The sequence below is a fragment of the Pseudopipra pipra genome, chromosome W, assembly GCF_036250125.1.
Source record: "Pseudopipra pipra isolate bDixPip1 chromosome W, bDixPip1.hap1, whole genome shotgun sequence".
NCBI classification, from domain to species: Eukaryota; Metazoa; Chordata; class Aves; order Passeriformes; family Pipridae; genus Pseudopipra; species Pseudopipra pipra.
The window spans coordinates 34,092,625-34,110,051 of record NC_087580.1 but is presented as its reverse complement, the minus strand read 5'-3'; the positions used below and the strand labels follow the sequence as shown (position 1 = coordinate 34,110,051).

At 50.4% G+C, this 17,427-nt stretch overlaps 1 protein-coding gene and 1 pseudogene across 1 annotated transcript in view; one reads left to right on the top strand and one right to left on the bottom strand.

Moving 5' to 3' along the window:
* The window catches only part of LOC135405282 (zinc finger protein OZF-like), a 168,540-nt gene that overhangs the window by 113,581 nt on the left and 37,532 nt on the right, over positions 1-17,427 (bottom strand). The gene's annotated exons all lie outside the window — the stretch shown is intronic.
* LOC135404609 (ribosomal oxygenase 2-like) lies at positions 8,309-16,658 on the top strand (annotated as a pseudogene).

The following is a 17,427-nucleotide window of genomic DNA, read 5'->3' as shown; positions in this document are numbered from 1 at the left end:
CAGTTTTTGGGGCAGCCTGGGCACCTCTGGGGCAGGAAGACTTTTCTGTGGTGGCAACTTTTGTCTGGTAGGAATCTTCATTTGGATTCAATCTTCCAGAATTTGGGACAGGCCATTGCAGCACAGGGCAGAAAAAAGGGAACAGCAGCTCGTTCCACCAGGATAAAAAGGCTGGAAGCTTTGGATTTGAGGTGCAGTTGGTTGGGCACCCCGGGCACTTCTTGGGCAGCAAGAGCTTCCTGTGGAGGCACCTTTTGTCTAGTAGGAATCTTCAGTTGGATTGAAGTTTTCAGGAGGTGGGACCGGCCATTGCAGCGCAGGGCAGAAAAAAAGGAACAGCAGGTCTTTCCACCAGGAAAAAAGTCTGGAAGCTTTGGCTTTGAGGTGTAGATGTTGGGGCAGCCTGGGCACTTCTTGGGCAGCAAAGAGCTTTGTGTGGTAAGACATTTGTCTGTCAGGAATCTTCATTTGGATTCAATTTTTCACGAGGTGGGACAGGCCATTGCAGCGCAGGCCTGCAAAAAGGGAACAGCAGCTCTTTCTACCAGGAAAAAATGTCTGGAAGCTTTGGCTTCAGGTTCATTTGGTGGGGCAGCCTGGGAACTTCTGGGGCAGCAAGAGCTTTCTGTGGTGGCACCTTTTGTCTGGCAGGAATCTTCATTTGAATTCAATATTTTAAAGGTGGGACCGGCCATTTCAGAGCAGGGCTAAAAAAAGGGAACAGCAGCTCTTTCCACCAGGAAAAAAAATCTGGAACCTTTAATTCAGGTGTAGTTGTTGGGGCAGTGTGGGCACTTCTTGGGCAGGAAGTGTTTTCTTTGGTGGCTCCTTTTGTCTGGCACGAATCTTCAGTTGGGTTCAATTTTCCAGGAGGTCAGACAGGCTGTTGTAGCGTAGGGCTGAAAAAAGGCAACAGCAGCTCTTTCCACCAGGAAAATAAGTCTGGAAGCTTTGGCTTTGAGGTGCAGATGTTGGCGCAGCCTGGGCACTTCTTGGGCAGTTATGATTTTTCTGTGGTTGCACCTTTTGTCTGGCAGCAATCTTCAGCTGGATTCAATTTTTCAAAAGGTGGGACCGTCCATTGCAGCGCAGGGCTGAAAAAAGGGAATCAGCAGCCCTTTCCCCCAGGAAAGAAGGTCTGGATCCTTTGGCTTCAGGTGCAGTCGTTGTGGCAGCCTGGGCACTTCTTGGGCAGCAAGAACTTTCTGTGGTGGCACCTTTTGTCTCGGAGGTGTTTGTTCCCTGTTAGCAAGTCCCTTATGGCGTCAATCACAGAACACTGGGACTGCTCACAGGGCATGATGAAGGAATACAGCAGCAGTGCGGAAGGAGGAGGTAGAAAAATACATTCCTGTATCTAATATACTTCCTCAATTAGAGAAATCGCTAATCTTGTCACATGATTTGTACTGGACCCTTCTAAGGATGTACTTTTGCCCAGACCCTTTGCTCCAGATGTGCCAGCTACACCAAATGAAACCAGAGAGAATCGCAGCGAAGCCAAAAATCAGCTCTTATGGCACTTGGCACTCTATGGGGTTTAGCACTGGAGCTCAATCTCTCTGGGATGGCTGGGCCAGAACAGTTCATTTAATGAATGGTGCTGTTGCTGAACTTCCCTGGGCATGTTGCAATTGGCTACTGAGGCTGAAAGGTTTCCTGTAAGGATTTTTATCTTTTGAAACTACAGGCTGAATTTGAGGGATAAACTCCAGTATTCTGAAAGTGGAAAGTTGATAAAACAGAAAAGAGTGTTTCTTGTACAACAGATTTGAAATAGTCCACTTGTAAAAATCACAAAGCTTGAAGCCTACTCAGCAGAGCTCATTCCTCATCTGCACTGATCATCAGCAACTGGCCTCTCTCCTATTTCAGGGTCTCATCTGTGTACACTGGATTAAGGCCTCCTAACTTCTTAAGAAAAGTAGTGTTATAAGCTCACAGTTCTGGCAAGGTTTCCTTAGCAGATGGGTTGAAAAGCAAAACTTTGTTGCCATGACCAATGAATGCAGAGCCCAAGGTTGTTTGTGGTGCTAGCTTTGTTCCACTCTCTGATAACTTCTGTCCAGATCAGTGCTGGCAACAAGAATTCCAGGTTAACGCTTGTTTCATTTTTCAGGCTTTGCATTTCAAGAATGGGGAGTTGTTATTGGAAACTCTGCCATGGCTCTCAGTAACAGCCTCGGAAAACAGTTTTTCCTATTTCTGAGGGAGAAGTTTCCAACCCAGCTTTGGAGTATGCAAATAGTTGAATGACTTGTTGTACAATTGGAAATAAAAATCAATACATTTGCAATGATTAATGTCTTAACTTATATTTGGCTAAAGAGTTCTTTTCTTGATACCTTCTTTAAAAAATAGGACCCACAAGCAGAAAGGTGATCTCCTAAAGTGTTGCAACCTTTTAAGTCCACTTGTTGCCACACAACAATAGCATGCCAATATCACATCCAAAGATACAGAATCTTACAGAGATACACACAAATATATACCTATACATATCTATGTATGTATATCTATCTACCTATACATATCTAAACATATCTATACAAATACACACAAGAAAGTTTGGGGTTCCTGATGAGAGTTCTACACGGGTAATGAACAGAGGACTGGTTTGATGTGTCATACAACTGTGGGGACCATGAATGTAAGCTCTGAGCTTTGATTTACTGTCCTGGTTTGTAACTGCCTGCCTTCCCTTTGGGGGGAACACAGGTCTCTATTTTGCACGGTCTGTTTTGTTTTACTTGGCAGTGTAGACTGCTCTGCCCGGGCAACCCATTGCAGTGCCCGAGCCCCCCCCGAAAAACACAGCCAGAAACCTTTCTCCAGGAGCTGACCTGAAGCTCCCCTGCCTCAGCCTCGGGCCACGTCCCCCGCTCCTCCCAGCGCAGGCTCCTTTCCAGCAGCCCCCTCGGCAGAAGGCGGCTCAGGGCTCCCCTCTGCCCCCCCGGCCGGCTCCGCTCCGGCCCCGCTCCCGCCACGGCCCCGCTCGGCTCTGCACGGGGAAGGAACGCGCCCAGCCCCGGACAGACACCCCCGGGGGCCGCGCACCGGGGGTCCCTCCCCGGGGGTCACTTGCCAGGGGTTGTTCACCGCGGGTCATTCACCGGGGGTCCCTCCCTGGGGTTCCCTCCCCGGGGGTCACTTGCCGGGGGTTGTTCACCGCAGGTCGCTCGCCGGCTGTCACTTACTGGGGGTCGCTCGCCGGGGGGCCGCGCACGGGGGGTCCCTCCCCCGGGGCCGCGCACCGGGGACCACTCACCGGGGGTCTTGCTGCCCGGGGGCCGCTGCCCGGGGGTCGCTGCCCGGGGGTCTTGCTGCCCGGGGGTCTTGCTGCCCGGGGGCCGCTGCCCGGGGGTCTTGCTGCCCGGGGGTCTTGCTGCCCGGGGGTCGCTGCCCGGGGGTCGCTGCCCGGGGGTCGCTCAGCAGCAGCGCTCCCGCTCCCGGCCCCGCCCGCTCCCACCCAAACCCCACCAACCGCCCCTCTCGGCCCCGCCCCCGCCCCGCCCAATCCCCGCCTCGCCCCGCCCACTCCGCCGCCTCCCATTGGCTGCGCACGTTCGGCCCTGGAGCGAGGAGCGCGCGGGGAGCGTTGCCTGGAAACCGCCGAGGGAATCCCGGGAATCCTCGGGGCGCCGGCGCTGCCCCCCCACTCCTGGAGCGAGCGGCCGTGCCCGCCCGGGAGCGGGCACTCAGCGCCTGGCTGCGGCCGCCACAACGGGCAGGGAAGCAGGCGCGCGGAAGGCGGGCTTCGGGCCCCGGGCAGCGAGGAGCCCTGAAAAGAACAAAGGTGTTGAAAGAGAGGGAACTCATCGCACCATCACAGAACGTGCTGAGGTGGAAGGGACCCACGAGGAGCGTCGAGTCCAAGCCTTTGCCCGGCACAGCACCGACCCCAAGAGTCACACCGTGTGCCTGAACTCAGCCAGCCTTGGTGCTGTGACCACTGCCCTGGGGAGCCTGGTCCAGTGCCCAACCACCCTCGGAGGGAAGAACCTTTCCCAAATATCCACCCTCACCCCACGTGAAAAAAACCTATTTGCAACCAAAATAAAAAAGTTTCTATTTTCTTCCTTCCCCTTGTCCTTATTTAGTGTTTACACAGCAGTACTGCAGTGCCCTACTGGCTCAAAACTGAAATACTTGAAGTCCTTGCCGTATAGGCTGGATTTTGTCCCTTAGGCAGAGGCTAATCTGCCTGCAGTCCACCAGGACTGCCAGAGCTTGGGGAAGGGATGGAGGCCATCACAGGACGGAACAGAGATGCAGAGATATTCCCTGATATTCTACTCTAGAGGCGGCTCAAGAGACAGCCCTGGAGTTGGAAGCACTTGCCTTCATCACTGGACGATCTTGTCCAGCACCACCGGTCAGATGTGTGGGGTTTATGTCCCACAGCAAATTAAAAACACCACAGCCATTATGTAAATGTGTATTTGTTTGAGTATTCACCCTGATGGTGTTCAGGCAGTTAGGCTGAGGTACTTTGTGGATTTTTGGAACAGAAATAACATCTTTTAAGGGTGTCTGTGACCGGCTGAGGTGCAGGATGTGGCCTCTCTAGTTTTAGCATCTGCTGGTACGCCCATCTGTAATGAGAAAACATCCTGTGAGTGTTAATTTAGGTGATGCAACCTTTTAAGTCTGGAGAACTACTTCCTTCTTCAAAGCTTGCTAATTCTCATGAAAGAAATAAAGAGAATTTCATGACAGTGACCTATTTTTCACTTTGAATATCCCAACTATTGGTGAGCATTTACATTAAAATATTTGAAGTTTAATAAATTTTGCAAAATGTCCTGGATGTTGAGGGATGTAGTGATGAACTCAGAATTAGAAAGTGGAGATTGTCTTCTTTTTCTTTGAAGATCACAGGCCTATGAAAAAAAAAAAGCTTTCTAGAGAAACTTAAATTTTTTTATCTAATTTGTACACATTTCTACAATTAGGACAGCTGCAGGTTCACCCCTGGCAAAACCTCTCTGCTGGTAACCCAGCCACATGCTGATTAATCCTTATTTCATGTTCAAGTGACCATGATATTTTGGTCAGCTGGCGACAGAGCGGTCCAGGTGGTAAAGGAACAAGGACTGAACAGTATGAGCAGCGTTTGCCTTTTTCTCTCCTCCATCCCCCTTTTCTATATATTATACTTTGCCACTTTCTCTGCTCAGCACACAGGAATTTGCTGGATGCATCCATGAATGCAGAACCCACTGGAATCACAACATTTGTTCCAAAGGATCCAGCTAGTGCCAGGGAAGCAGAAGTTATGACTGTGTAACAACCACACTGTGAGGAGGAACAAGACTGAAAACCACTTTCCGTAAAGGGAAGGATTTGAACTGGTGTTGGAGATGTGCAAGGCTCTGTTATTCTCCCTCCTTAAGTTGTTGACAGGACACAGTCCCCTCTCTTACCTGTCATTGAAAGGTCCTTCTAGTTACACTTATGGCAGTGTAACTTTGTACCAACATCAGCCGTGCACTGTAAGGCTGCTGAGGTTTCCAAAATCCACCTTTTTTATTTCTGCTAGTTCTGCTTCGTATCCTTCAAGCCAGTACACAAGGACAAAGCTTCAGCAAATCCTACCTAACATTTTCTTTTGTTTCTGACATCATTAGCCAACGTAAACCAAACCATTAACAGGCATCTAAAAATATTTCTGGAAGTTTTCACGTGCTCGGTGAGGATTCCAAAGTTTTCTTTGAGGGAGACTCAGGGAGACTCTAGAAGAAGATTTTTGGTCCAGGAAAAAAAAATAAATAACGCAGCTGAAGCCCAGGCACCGTTGTATGAAGCAGATTGATTAACCTCAGTGCTGCTGCGTTCCTACTGGAATACACACTGGAATGACACGGGAATGCCGCCGGATTTCCTACTGGCCGCCCGGAAGCGGCTCCTCCCGTGACTCCCAGCGCGGCAGGACCGCCTCCCGCTTCCAGCCGGCACATCCTGCCTGGCCTCGCCTCCCCTGCCCGCCCCGATCCATCCCGGCCCGCCCCGATCCCACGCGATCCTCCCTCCTGCCCGGGTGAGTGCGGGGCCGTGGGACGGGAAGGGGCTGGATGGAGGCGGCGGGAGCCGGGAGGGGGGAGCGGGGACACCGCGTGTCCTCGGAGCCGCTGTGCCCGGCGGTGTTCCCGCTGTGCCCGGCGGTATTCCCGCTGCGCCCGGCGGTATTCCCGCTGCGCCCGGCGGTGTTCCCGCTGTGCCCGGCGCTATTCCCGCCGTGCCCGGCGGTATTCCCGCCGTGCCCGGCGGTGTTCCCGCTGTGCCCGGCGGTATTCCCGCTGTGCCCGGCGGTATTCCCGCTGTGCCCGGCGCTATTCCCGCTGTGCCCGGCGGTATTCCCGCTGTGCCCGGCGCTATTCCCGCTGTGCCCGGCGGTGTTCCCGCTGTGCCCGGCGGTATTCCCGCCGCTTCCCAGGGAGCTGCCGTGGTGTGGGAGGGAACAGCCCTGGCGGGGAGCAGCTGCTCCCGTGTGGGGTTCTGCGCTGGGGTTTGTCCTCCAGCCCGGCACGGAAGGAATTGGGGGTGCTGGTGGATGGAAAGTTGGGGCTGAGCTGGCGCTGAGCTCCCAGCCCAGAAATCCGGGCGTATCCTGCATCCCATTCAGCGGGCCGTGGGTGAGGGAGGGGGTTCTGCCCCTCTGCCGCGCTCTGGTGATTCTCCACCTGGAGCGCTGCATCCAGCTCTGGAGCTCCCAGCGTGAGAAGGGCACAGACCTGTTGGATCAAGTGCAGGGAAGGCCAGGAAGATGATGAGAGGGATGGAGCAGCTGCGGAGACAGGCTGGGAGAGTTGGGATGGCTCAATCTGGAGAAGTCTCTGTGGAGACCTCCTTGCAGCCTGTCAGGACTTAAGTGGTGCAAGAAAGATGGAGAGGGACTTTTTATGAGGGCCTGTAGCTGCAGGACAAGGGGCAATGGGTTTAAGCTGAACGGTTTAGGTTTAGACTAAATGTAAGGGAGAATTTTTTTCTGCTGGAGGGTGGTGAGGCATTGGCTCAGGTTGCCCCGAGAAGCTGTGGATGCCCCATCCCTGGCAGTGCTCAAGGCCTGGGTGGATCCTGTTGGATGGGGTTTTGAGCAACTAGATCTTGTGGAAGGTATCCCTGCCCATGGCAGGGGGCTTGGAACAGCTGTAATAACCAGCAGAACGCTACAGAACAGCACGTGTTGTAAATGAAGCTGCGCTCTATGAATAGTAAATATCTGAATGTAACTTCTTTAAATCAGTGTGAATGAGCTGAGACGTTGGTACAATGGATTTAGGTCTGGAATTCAAAACTATTAATCCAGGCTTGGTTGCATTTGTGTTGCTGTCATTTGGGGATGTCAGCTTTAGATCTTGGTGCCTTCAGCAGCATCTTCAGATCTTGCTGTCAGTCAGGGACTGATTTTCAGTCTTTAATTTTTTACGCATTCCCTTGCCTCATGCTGCAGTTGGGAATGTTCATTCTCTCAGGAAGGAGGTGATGTGAATTCCCTCCTGCAGGGCTGAGGTGACCCTTGGTTACTGTTGAGGGACAGGCTGTGCAGGAGCTGCTGCTGAAACACTGCCCAGGAGTTAGTGGGCCAGCACGGGTGTCCTGCTGCACAGAAGAACTTAGTGCTGCATGTAAATACCAGAACTGGAGTTTAAGTTTCAAAATACGGGATCTGTGTAAATAAAAGTATCTCAACAAATTGATAGCATTTCCTATCAAATGGGTGTAGGGAGTAGAGCTGTCATTTTTACTTAGAAATTATGGCATCAGCACGTTCAAACTTCTCAGGTGTTGGCTTTCCAGACTTGCACAGTTACCTACCGTTACTTGATTTTCCCCTTAACTTTCCTGAGAATTTGGCAGCCAAACCATTTGTAGATCAACTTCTTTATTTTGGCATAATGGTACACAATCATACTATCTGCCTGGGAAAAACCAAGTAAATGACTTCCAGCTTTAAAATGAAATGTCTGTGCTTGTATGAAAGAATTCTTTTTGTTCTACATAAACAAAGTTTGACAGCTCGACAGGACTGAAAGCAGAATCTTGGCCTTTCAGTTCTTAAACTGGTAAATTTTACAAGTTTTAAACTTGTAAATGTAGTAATTACAGAGCATCAACAGGAAGGCCTAACAATGTTCCCTGTCTTCTGTAAACTGTTAATGCTTTGGAGCAAATAGTGAGGCTCTGAAACCAGAGCTGTTCCCGGGATACTCTGATATCCCACTGGGAAGGGTCAGAGTTGTTGCTCTGGGCCCGTGAGCTCTTGAGGTTGTGTTGCTGGTTGATTGTTTTGGTCCTCTCTCCTCTTGAACAGGAACCATGCCCAAGAAAGGAGGGAAGCATGCTGAAATGGGAAAAGAAACACAGGCACAGTGTAAACGAGCAAAGCTGGAAGCAGCTTGTTCTCCCTCAGTCCTGAGTTTTGAGAACCCAGACAGCCTCTTTGGGAGCTTGATCTCCCCCATCAAAGAAGAGGTGTTTTTCAAGGAGTACTGGGAGCAAAAGCCACTGCTCATCCAGAGCAATGATCCCCTGGTGGCTGCTTACTGCCTGTCCCTGTTCCAGCTGTCAGACTTGAAGGAGCTGTGCAGCCAGGGCCTGTACTATGGGCGAGATGTGAATATCTGCAGTGTGTGAATGGAAAGAAGAAGGTTTTAAATAAAGAAGGCAAAGTGAATTACATGCAGCTGAAGAAGGATTTTGACCAGAAAAAGGCAACAATACAGTTTCATCAGCCTCAGAGATTTAAGGTGGGATTGTTTCACTGGATATAATTGATGCTGGCTTAATAATGTGGTGTGTTTTGCTTGAGTTGCACTAGACATGGCTTCATCTCTGTCCCCAGGGGAAGTGGTTGACATTGATGACCTGCTGAAATCTTTACATGAGCTGTATTAAAACACAGTTTATACTTTTGCACTGTCCATCATGTTTCACTGCTCTGCAGTAAGAACAAAATCTGATTCATGCTATAATATGTATAATAATATATTCTTTTTAAAATTTTGCTCTGTCACATAAAAGTTTGGAAACAAAAACAAATGCACAAAATTGATGATTAGGCATCTGTGCTTAAATTATCCCTTCTGCCCCACTGTTTCCTTGTGCAAACTTTGTGGCTTTTGAGCCACTTCCCTTTAATGGAGGGTAAGGTGTGAAACCATGTGAAATATTTCCAGTGTTCTTGCCAGTGAATTGCACCATGGAAAGGTACCAGCCCATTTTAGCTGAGTGTTCTCAGTCCTTGAGTTTGAGAACGAGACAGTGGTGCTGCACAGTTGTGTAAAGGACTTGGATTCTTGGAGGTGCTTTGATTCAGGTAGTCTTGAAGGTGTCAACACAATTGAATTGTGAGGTGGACCCAAATAAGATCCCAAATACAAGCTGAGTCCCAGGTATAGTGTTCCTGGCTGCTGTCAGCTTTAATGGCCAAGCTGCACTTGTGTGGATCTGGTACTTGGCACGTTCTGCTGTTTCCCTTCGGTGCCTTGTCTGTCACATGTGGGGTGTGGATGAGTCAAGTTTGGTTTTGAATATTCCCAAATGATTGGAGTAACTGGTGAAAGGTCTCTAACCTTTGTATGTTCTCTCTGGTGAGAGAATGCAGGTCCTGCATGTGCTTCTTGTCTTATGGTGTTTTGCTGTTTGTGGGATTATTTTCCTCTGTTCAGCCTTGTCTGTCTGGTTGTGCAGCCTAAAGATGGCACAGGGAAGAGAACAAACCCAGGTTGGGGCACCAGACTTTTTGGCTTAGCAATGACTCTCATGGCAGATCCCCTTTGCATCTCCAGTGCTCTCCTTCAGGAGAAACACTGGTACAGAGCACCTTCCTTCCCAGCCTCTGTGTCCCTGATGTGATCATTCTTCCCAAGCCATGGGGAGGATGTGGGCTGGGCTTGGCTGAGCTCTTCAGCAAGTAACAGCATCTTTTTTTTTTTACAGGAGGAGCTGTGGAAGATTCAGGAGAAGCTGGAGTGCTACTTTGGGTCTCTGGTGGGGTCCAATGTTTACATCACTCCCCAGGGATCCCAGGGCCTTCCTCCTCACTATGATGATGTTGAGGTAGGACAGCACAACCTTGCCTGTGAAACTGTGCATGGGCTTTTGCTGATGGCAGTGTTTGCTGTTGTGTGTGTGCTTCTAACCCTCCCCCCCCCACTAAACATTATAGGAAAATGTTTTTTTTTTTAATTTGTGTTTCCTTGTAGTCGTTTTTCTTACATATTTTTGCTGAAAATTTACTAATAGTAATATCTAATCATAATATCATGTAAACTGGGTTTTCCAGACCTGGTATTTCCCTTAGATAAAAAGAGAAGTTTGTTTTCACAGCTGCAGAAGCTTTCTAGCACCTGTTTTTTCATTTTCACTTCATTCAGGCCCCAAGAATTTACAAGTCCTTTTTCCTTTACTAAGTACTTGCTCTTTCTTCAGCTGGACTGTAGCAGCAGACTGGTTGTGCTTGTTGGTCCTGCTGTTTTTAAGAAGTTACTGATATGATGAATTCCTGTGGTCCAAATGCATTTTAAATCAGCTTCTAAAAGAAACATGCAAATATACACTGCGTTATAAAGAAAAAATTGGACTATCCCACTTAAACCAAATCAAAAAATCCAATCCTTATATGTGTATTTTGCTTTTTAATATTTTCATTTCCATTCAATACACCTGGAGTTTCATTTTCCTTATGCTTGTTATTCAGCAGCCTCACATCCAGCATTTCTAACTTGTGCCATCTACCCCCATTGGGCACCCTAAGGAGGTTTCTGATGCTCTGTTGGGGATAAGCCTCTTTCACCTGAAATTTTGGATATTTGTGTGGCAGATGTTCCTTTTGGGTTAGTTCTCTAGCACTTACTTAAGTGACTGGAGAGAAACAGGGATTTCCAAATGCCTGCCTTAGGATAAAACAGATCCCACTTCACAACTCCTCTGTCTGTTGTCTCTAAATAGAGACAAAAAAAATTAGTTCAAATTTAAATTTCTCTGAATTGTAGCTATCTAAAAATTAATGTGAAAGGAATTACTTCCTTATGGATTTGGATTTATGGTCTTTTGCAGGTGTTTATCCTTCAGCTGGAAGGCGAGAAACACTGGTGGCTCTATAAACCAAGGGTGCCTTTAGCTCGGGAATATAATGTGGAATCAGAAGATAGGATTGGGAATCCCACACATGAGTTCATATTAAAGGTATGAGAATTTCATTGCCTTAGGTGGTCTGGGCTGTGATTGCCAGAAAAGTTAAAAGTGGTCCATTTCTTGAAGGCAGGGATTGTGGCTGTGAAACTGAGGGGAGGGTTTGCACACTGCGAGCACGAGAAATTTGGGTGATAGTTGTCTGTATCCTTTTTTAAAGGTATCCTTTGCTTCTAGTATTTAAATAATGGGCCAAAACCCCCAGTTATTTCTGTAAATTGACTAGTACTCTCCAGGTTGGGCACCCTGACTCCCAGGTCATGTTTGTGGAGTTGTGTGCAGAAAAAACACTGGGTTTGTGTATGGTTCTAAAATATTTTTATGCTTTTACATGCTGCCTGTAATCACTCAGGCTAATCCTTCTGTGCACTGAGACTTACTGCTGCACTGAACATTGTCACTGTTCTGGTGAATGAGATTTAAATATTTATCCTTGGCTGATAAAGAGAAGCATGAACCAAACCCCATATAAACTTGCTGTATTAATTGCTCTTCCTTTTTCCAAACGTGAAATTCAAGTGTTTGGCTGGTGGTTGATTTTTGGAATAAAAGGAACATTTCATGAAGATTACTGAGTGTCAGCAGGGAATCTGGTGCTTGTCCTGTTCTGTTTTACCTGCTTTTGAAGTGTTACTTGTCCAGCTGGTGGTGCTGCTCCATGCTGGAATCCTCAGGAGTTTCTCTGCCTTTTGGCCTGTTATGGAGCCTCTCTCTGCTCTTCTCAGTGTGCAGAGCTGCATTTGGGTGTAGGTGTTTGAGGAATAGTGTGACATGTTGGATGGTGTAGGTGTTTTAGGAATAGTGTGACCCATTGGATGGGATGCTGACATCATGAGCTGTGTTGTTTGACAGAGGGGAATATTCAATCGTCATCGTGTACTGGGTGATGCAGAGTCTAGTAAACTACAGTTCCCTTTTTCATTTCTGGAATATTTTGGACCAGACTTCAGTGCCTTTCATTTTTATGGAATAGTGATGGGCTTAAAAGTTATCCAAGTTTTTAATTTATTTTTCTTCTGTTTGCTGTTGTTCACTTCCTGTGACCCATTTCTTCTGGGTGGCTGGTGTCAAAGTTTGGTTGTCTCTTTGTGGCTGCCTCTGAGAGGGATGCTGTTGTTTGACTCTATTTCCTCCCTAAACATCTTTCTAGAATATTTCCTTTCTCCATCTTTCAAATGAAGAGAATTCAGAATACTCTTGGTTGGTGTAGTCCCCACTCTGGTAAGGAAGGCAGTTTTCTTTGACTGTGCTGTCCAACTCTGTAGGTGTTTACAGGACAAGCCATAAGTAAACTTTTATTTCCTTCTTGGAGGCAATTTTATGTGCTTTACACCTTTCTTGTCTTGACTTTCCTTATCTAGTTTTTTTTCAGTGTGGAGTTTTAATTTACATAGGTGAGAAGAAAGATAGGGAGGAGGAGGAGGAAGGTCGTACCTGTTTTTTAAGTGCTTTAACTGAAAATCTCAGACAACAGTATTGTAACAGATTACCATTTTTACAGAATATTTGGCTTTTCTGGTGGAATACAAGCCTTTTCTTTTGATGTGATCTGACCAAATCCCCATTTCACTGCTCCCCTGCCAGCCCACTGTGTTGCCAGCAGGTCCATCTCAGCTGCTTCTTTGTCCTCTTCCTGCAGCTCAGTGGGAGTCTGTGTGTTCTGTAATGTTAAAAAGCTTGTTTCACGTTTTCAGTAAATATTGACAGCAGGTTGGAAAGTTTAAGGTTCTGAACTTCTGGCTTAGTGTTCTTTATGTTATTAAAGTGTACATTGCAGGACTGCTCCATTTTGTGATTCTAAAGGATATATATTGTCAGACTGTCTGCTCAGAGAGTATTTTCTCTGACTGCAGTAAGGTTTGACCTGGTGCCCTAAATATATCAATTTTCTTGCAGCCAGGTGACTTCCTGTACTTCCCAAGAGGGACCCTCCACCAAGCTGACACTCCTCTTGGGACCTCCCATTCCACACACGTGACCATCAGTACCTACCAAAACAAGTAATTCTTCTTTATCTTTTGTTTTGTGTGGCTTTCCTCTGCCAAGTGATGTGTGTGAGGAGTACAGACCTGAGATGTGGTGAAGTTTTGGGGCTTGGGGGAAGGAGGGGAGTAAGAAGACTGTTGTTGTTTGAAGCAGCCTGTTTGAGAGGTTTTCATGCAGCAAGCTTGATTGCTTTTTAATTGCTTATTTTGTTATTTACCAGCTGTAGGCTTTAATGTGGAAAATGCTACAACTGCAAACTCACTTCTGTATTTAAACAAAATCATCAGTGGCTGAAGTTACTGTTCATTTCATAGCTCAGATAAAGAGTCATGAGTTACTCCTTTCATCATGTTTTCTCCTGTATTTGATAGTCACCTGCACCAATCTTCTGACAGATTTGCTGCCAATTCTTCCTTGCAAACATTTTCTGCTTATCTGTGTTTTTTTTTTATCTCCTACCCCATGTATGCAAGTCAGATTTCTTATGACACACTCCCAGTCCTTGTGCCCACACTGTTATCACACAGGGAAATGTTCTTGCCAACCTAATCAGCCTCCCAGATGCTGGGTTTGGAGCCATTGGTCTGAGTTAGGAATTAGGAAGGGCAGAACAAGTTTGGGCATATTCTAGATAACTGTGAGATGAATCTCTAACCACCAGCTGTGCCATTCTGGAAGCCAGGATGGGCTGGTAACTCTTCATCTGGCCACTCCTCCAACATGGAGAGAGGGTTAAGAGGAAGCTGCTCAAAGGTGTCAGTCTTCTTAAAAGTTGGGTTCAGATTATTTCAATTTACACATGTGTTCTTTTATTCAGAAGGTAAAAAAAAACTAACCCCAAAAAACAGGAGAGGAAAAGGAAAAGCTGCTCTTCTTCCAAGGTTAAAAAGTGGAGTCATCCCCCGTTAAGGCTGTTGGTAATAAAGTGCTGACATCCTGCCTCTGCACCTCCTGTCAGCAAGTGCAGGGAAAACAAGCAGGAGTCCTGGTGCAGGCTGGTGTTCTGACTTGTAGATGGAAGTATGATCTGGAAGCATTTCCTTGGCAAATTGAAGAGAAATCCTTGAAAGCAGCTGTGGAGGAAGTGCTGGTGGAGGTGGCACTTCCAGGTATTTTCAGGTTTGTCTGGGCCAGATCCCAGCAGGAGAGAAGTGTGCACATGCGGGATAAGCAGGGCAGTTTGGAAAAGCAGTCCCTTCACAGCCCGGCTCCCCCCAGCCCCCTTTGGGGGTGACCCCCCGCCCCTCGCGCTCCCTTTGGGGTCCCCCCCGCTCTTTCCCCCCCGCCGCTTTCCCGCCGTGCCCGCCCCGCTCACCCGACAGGGCGGGGCCGGCAGGGACGGGGCGGGGACGGGCCGAGCGCTGATTGGCTGCGGCGGGGGCTCGAGAGGCGGGGCGTGCGCAGAGCGCCATGTTGTCTGCGGGGCAGCGGTAGTGGTTGAGGTGAGGCTGCGCTCGGAGAGCGCGATTCTGGGAATCCGCTCGGTGCTGCGGGGAGCGCGGCTGTGGGTGGAAAGGCTGGAGGGCTCGGGAGGGTTTAGCCGAGGGGTTCGGGGGTTCCCGAGGGTCAGAGCGCGGGGCCTGGAACCCGCGTGGGGGGGGTGGGGCTGTCCCAGCGCCCTGGCTGCACTGCGCAGGCGCGCCGGCGTTACCCGCCGGCATGACCCGCGACCCGCCATTACCCCTCCTGCCACTGCGCCCCCTGCCGGCCCGGCGGACCGACCCCAGGGAAAGGGGATCCCAATGCCCCCCCCCGAACCCCAGAGACCCCCAACACGCAGCAGACAGAGACCCCAAAGGGACTGGGGCCCGGGGTCCCCTAAAGCCCAGCAGTGGGGTTCAGGGGATCTCCCAGCCCCCAGGGGAAGGAGTCCTGGGGGTGCCCCCCAAAGTGCGGGGGGGAGATGTACCACATCCGTGTAAGGGGCTCCCAGTGCCCCTCAGTACGGCCCAGTAACCCCCTCAGTGACCAGCCAGTGTGTCCCAGTGACCTCCCACTGCCCCCCAGTATGGCCCAGTGATGTTCCAGTGAGCACCCAGTAACCCCCAGTATGGCCCAGTAACCTGCCAGTGTCTCTCCCTGTGTCCTGATAATCCCCCAGTAACTCCCAAGTCCCTCCCAGTGCCCTCCCAGGATCCCTCAGCAACCCTCTAGTCCCTCCCAGTGCCCTCTGGTTCCCCCCAGTGTGTCCCAGTATCCCCCAGTAATCACTCAGTGCCCTGCAAAGCCCCCCAGCTGTCCCCAACGTGTCTGCAGATCCCCTTGGCCTTTCTGTGAGCGTGTGAGGGGGCATTTTTGGGGTCAAAGGGTCCAGGAGGGGCTCGTGAGGTGAGATGGAGGGTTGGGGACATCAGGGATGGGGCTTGGGGCCAGTGGAATTGGGGGTGTCAAGAGGGGAATAATGGCAATGGGGAGGCCCTGGGGACACTGGAGACACCAGGCTTGTCTTGGAGTGTCAAGGGGGGAATTAGGAACACCAAGAGGGTCTTGAGGACACCGGGGAGGTCTCAGGACTCAGCTGCTCTTGGTGCAGCCCCTCATCTCCCCCCCAGACCTCTTTAACCTCCCCATATGTCCCTTAAACTTCATTTTCCCTTTAGTCCCCTCCCCCCACAGATCCCTTTGATGCCCAAATGCCCCCAAAACCTGTTTTAACTACCCTAAATAAGACCCCTAAACGCCCCCAAATCCCCATCCAAACCCCCAGATCCCTTCAAATCTCCCCCAGCCCCCCCCCTCGAATCCATTCCAACCTCCCCAAAGAGGGGGGCACCCTGGCACCCTGGGACAGGAACACAGTGGGCTGTACTGGGGGCACTGGGCTGTACTGGGAGGGCACTGGAGAGGCTCAGGTGTCCCAGGACAACGTGACCCAGCTCCAGGAGAGATCTGGGGAGCAGTGCAGAGGTACTGGTCTGTCCTGGTCTGTGCTGGTCTGTCCTGGTCTGTACCCCCAATCCCCAAAGCCCCTCCCCAGCTCCCCCAGGACCCTCCCACACCCCAAAGCCCCCCAGGCCCCTGACTTGTTCCTGCTGCCCCTTGAGCATCTGCAGCTGCTGCAGAACCAGGCATTTCATCAGCAAATGTGCAGGTGACCCCAAGCTGGGGGTGTGTTGATGTGCTGGAAGGCAGGAGGGCTCTGCAGAGGGACCTGGCCCAGCTGGATCCATGGGCTGATTGCAAGGGGATGAGGTTCCAGCAGGCCAAGGGCCGGGTCCTGCCCTTTGGGCACAAGAAGCCCCGTCAGCCCCCCGGGCTGGGGCCAGAGTGTCTGGAGAGCAGGCAGGCAGAAAGGGAGCTGGGAGTGTGGATGGACAGGAAGCTGAACAGGAGGCAGAGTGTGCCCAGTGTAATGTTAGAAAAGCAGAATAGGTTCTGGGATGATTCTATAAAGAGAAAGAAGCCCAGAGGCCAGTTCAAGCACGCAGCTCTCAGCTTGCACATCATCTCCCCTCCCTACAGGTTCATGTCCTTGAGCCCAGGCCCTGAGGTGAGGCTGAGAAGTGGTGTGGAGGTGAGCCCAGAGCTGTGGAGTAGTTAGAGTGCAGGTTTAGAGCAGCTTTATCACCTCAAGTGTGCAGAGGAAGCTGCTGCCCCTGCAGGGACCTGCCCACAGCCCGGATTGAGTTACCCCTGGAACATCCCTGTGTGTGTGTGTGTGTGTCACAGCCCCCCATGGCCCCCCTGCTCACCTGGGGACACATGTGTGTCATGTGTGTGTCATGTGTGTGTCACAGCCCCCCCACGGCCCCAGTGCTCACCTGGGGACAACATGTGTGTGTCACACGAGGGTCACGTGCCAGGGGAACTCTTGGGGGTCTCTCTCCCTGGGGTCTCTCTCACACAGGGGTCTGTCAGGGGTCTCTCCTGGGCATCTCACCCTCACAGGGATCTCTCCCGGAAGTCTCCTGGGGGTCTCTCTCACACAGGGATCTCTCAGGGGTCTCTCCCAGGGGTCTGTCAGGAGTCTCTCCCGAGGGTCTCACCCTCACAGGGATCTCTCCCAGGGGTCTCCTGGGGGTCTCTCTCACAAAGGGGGGTCTCCCAGGGGTCTCTCTCCCAGGGGTCTCTCTCACACAGGGGTCTCTCAGGGGTCTCTCCCAGGGGTCTGTCAGGAGTCTCTCCTGGGAGGGTCTCACCCTCACAGGGGTCTCTCCCAAGGGTCTCCTGGGGGTCTCTCTCACACAGGGGGGTCTCTCAGGGGTCTCTCCCCGGGGGTCTCACCCTTGCAGGCACTGATCATCT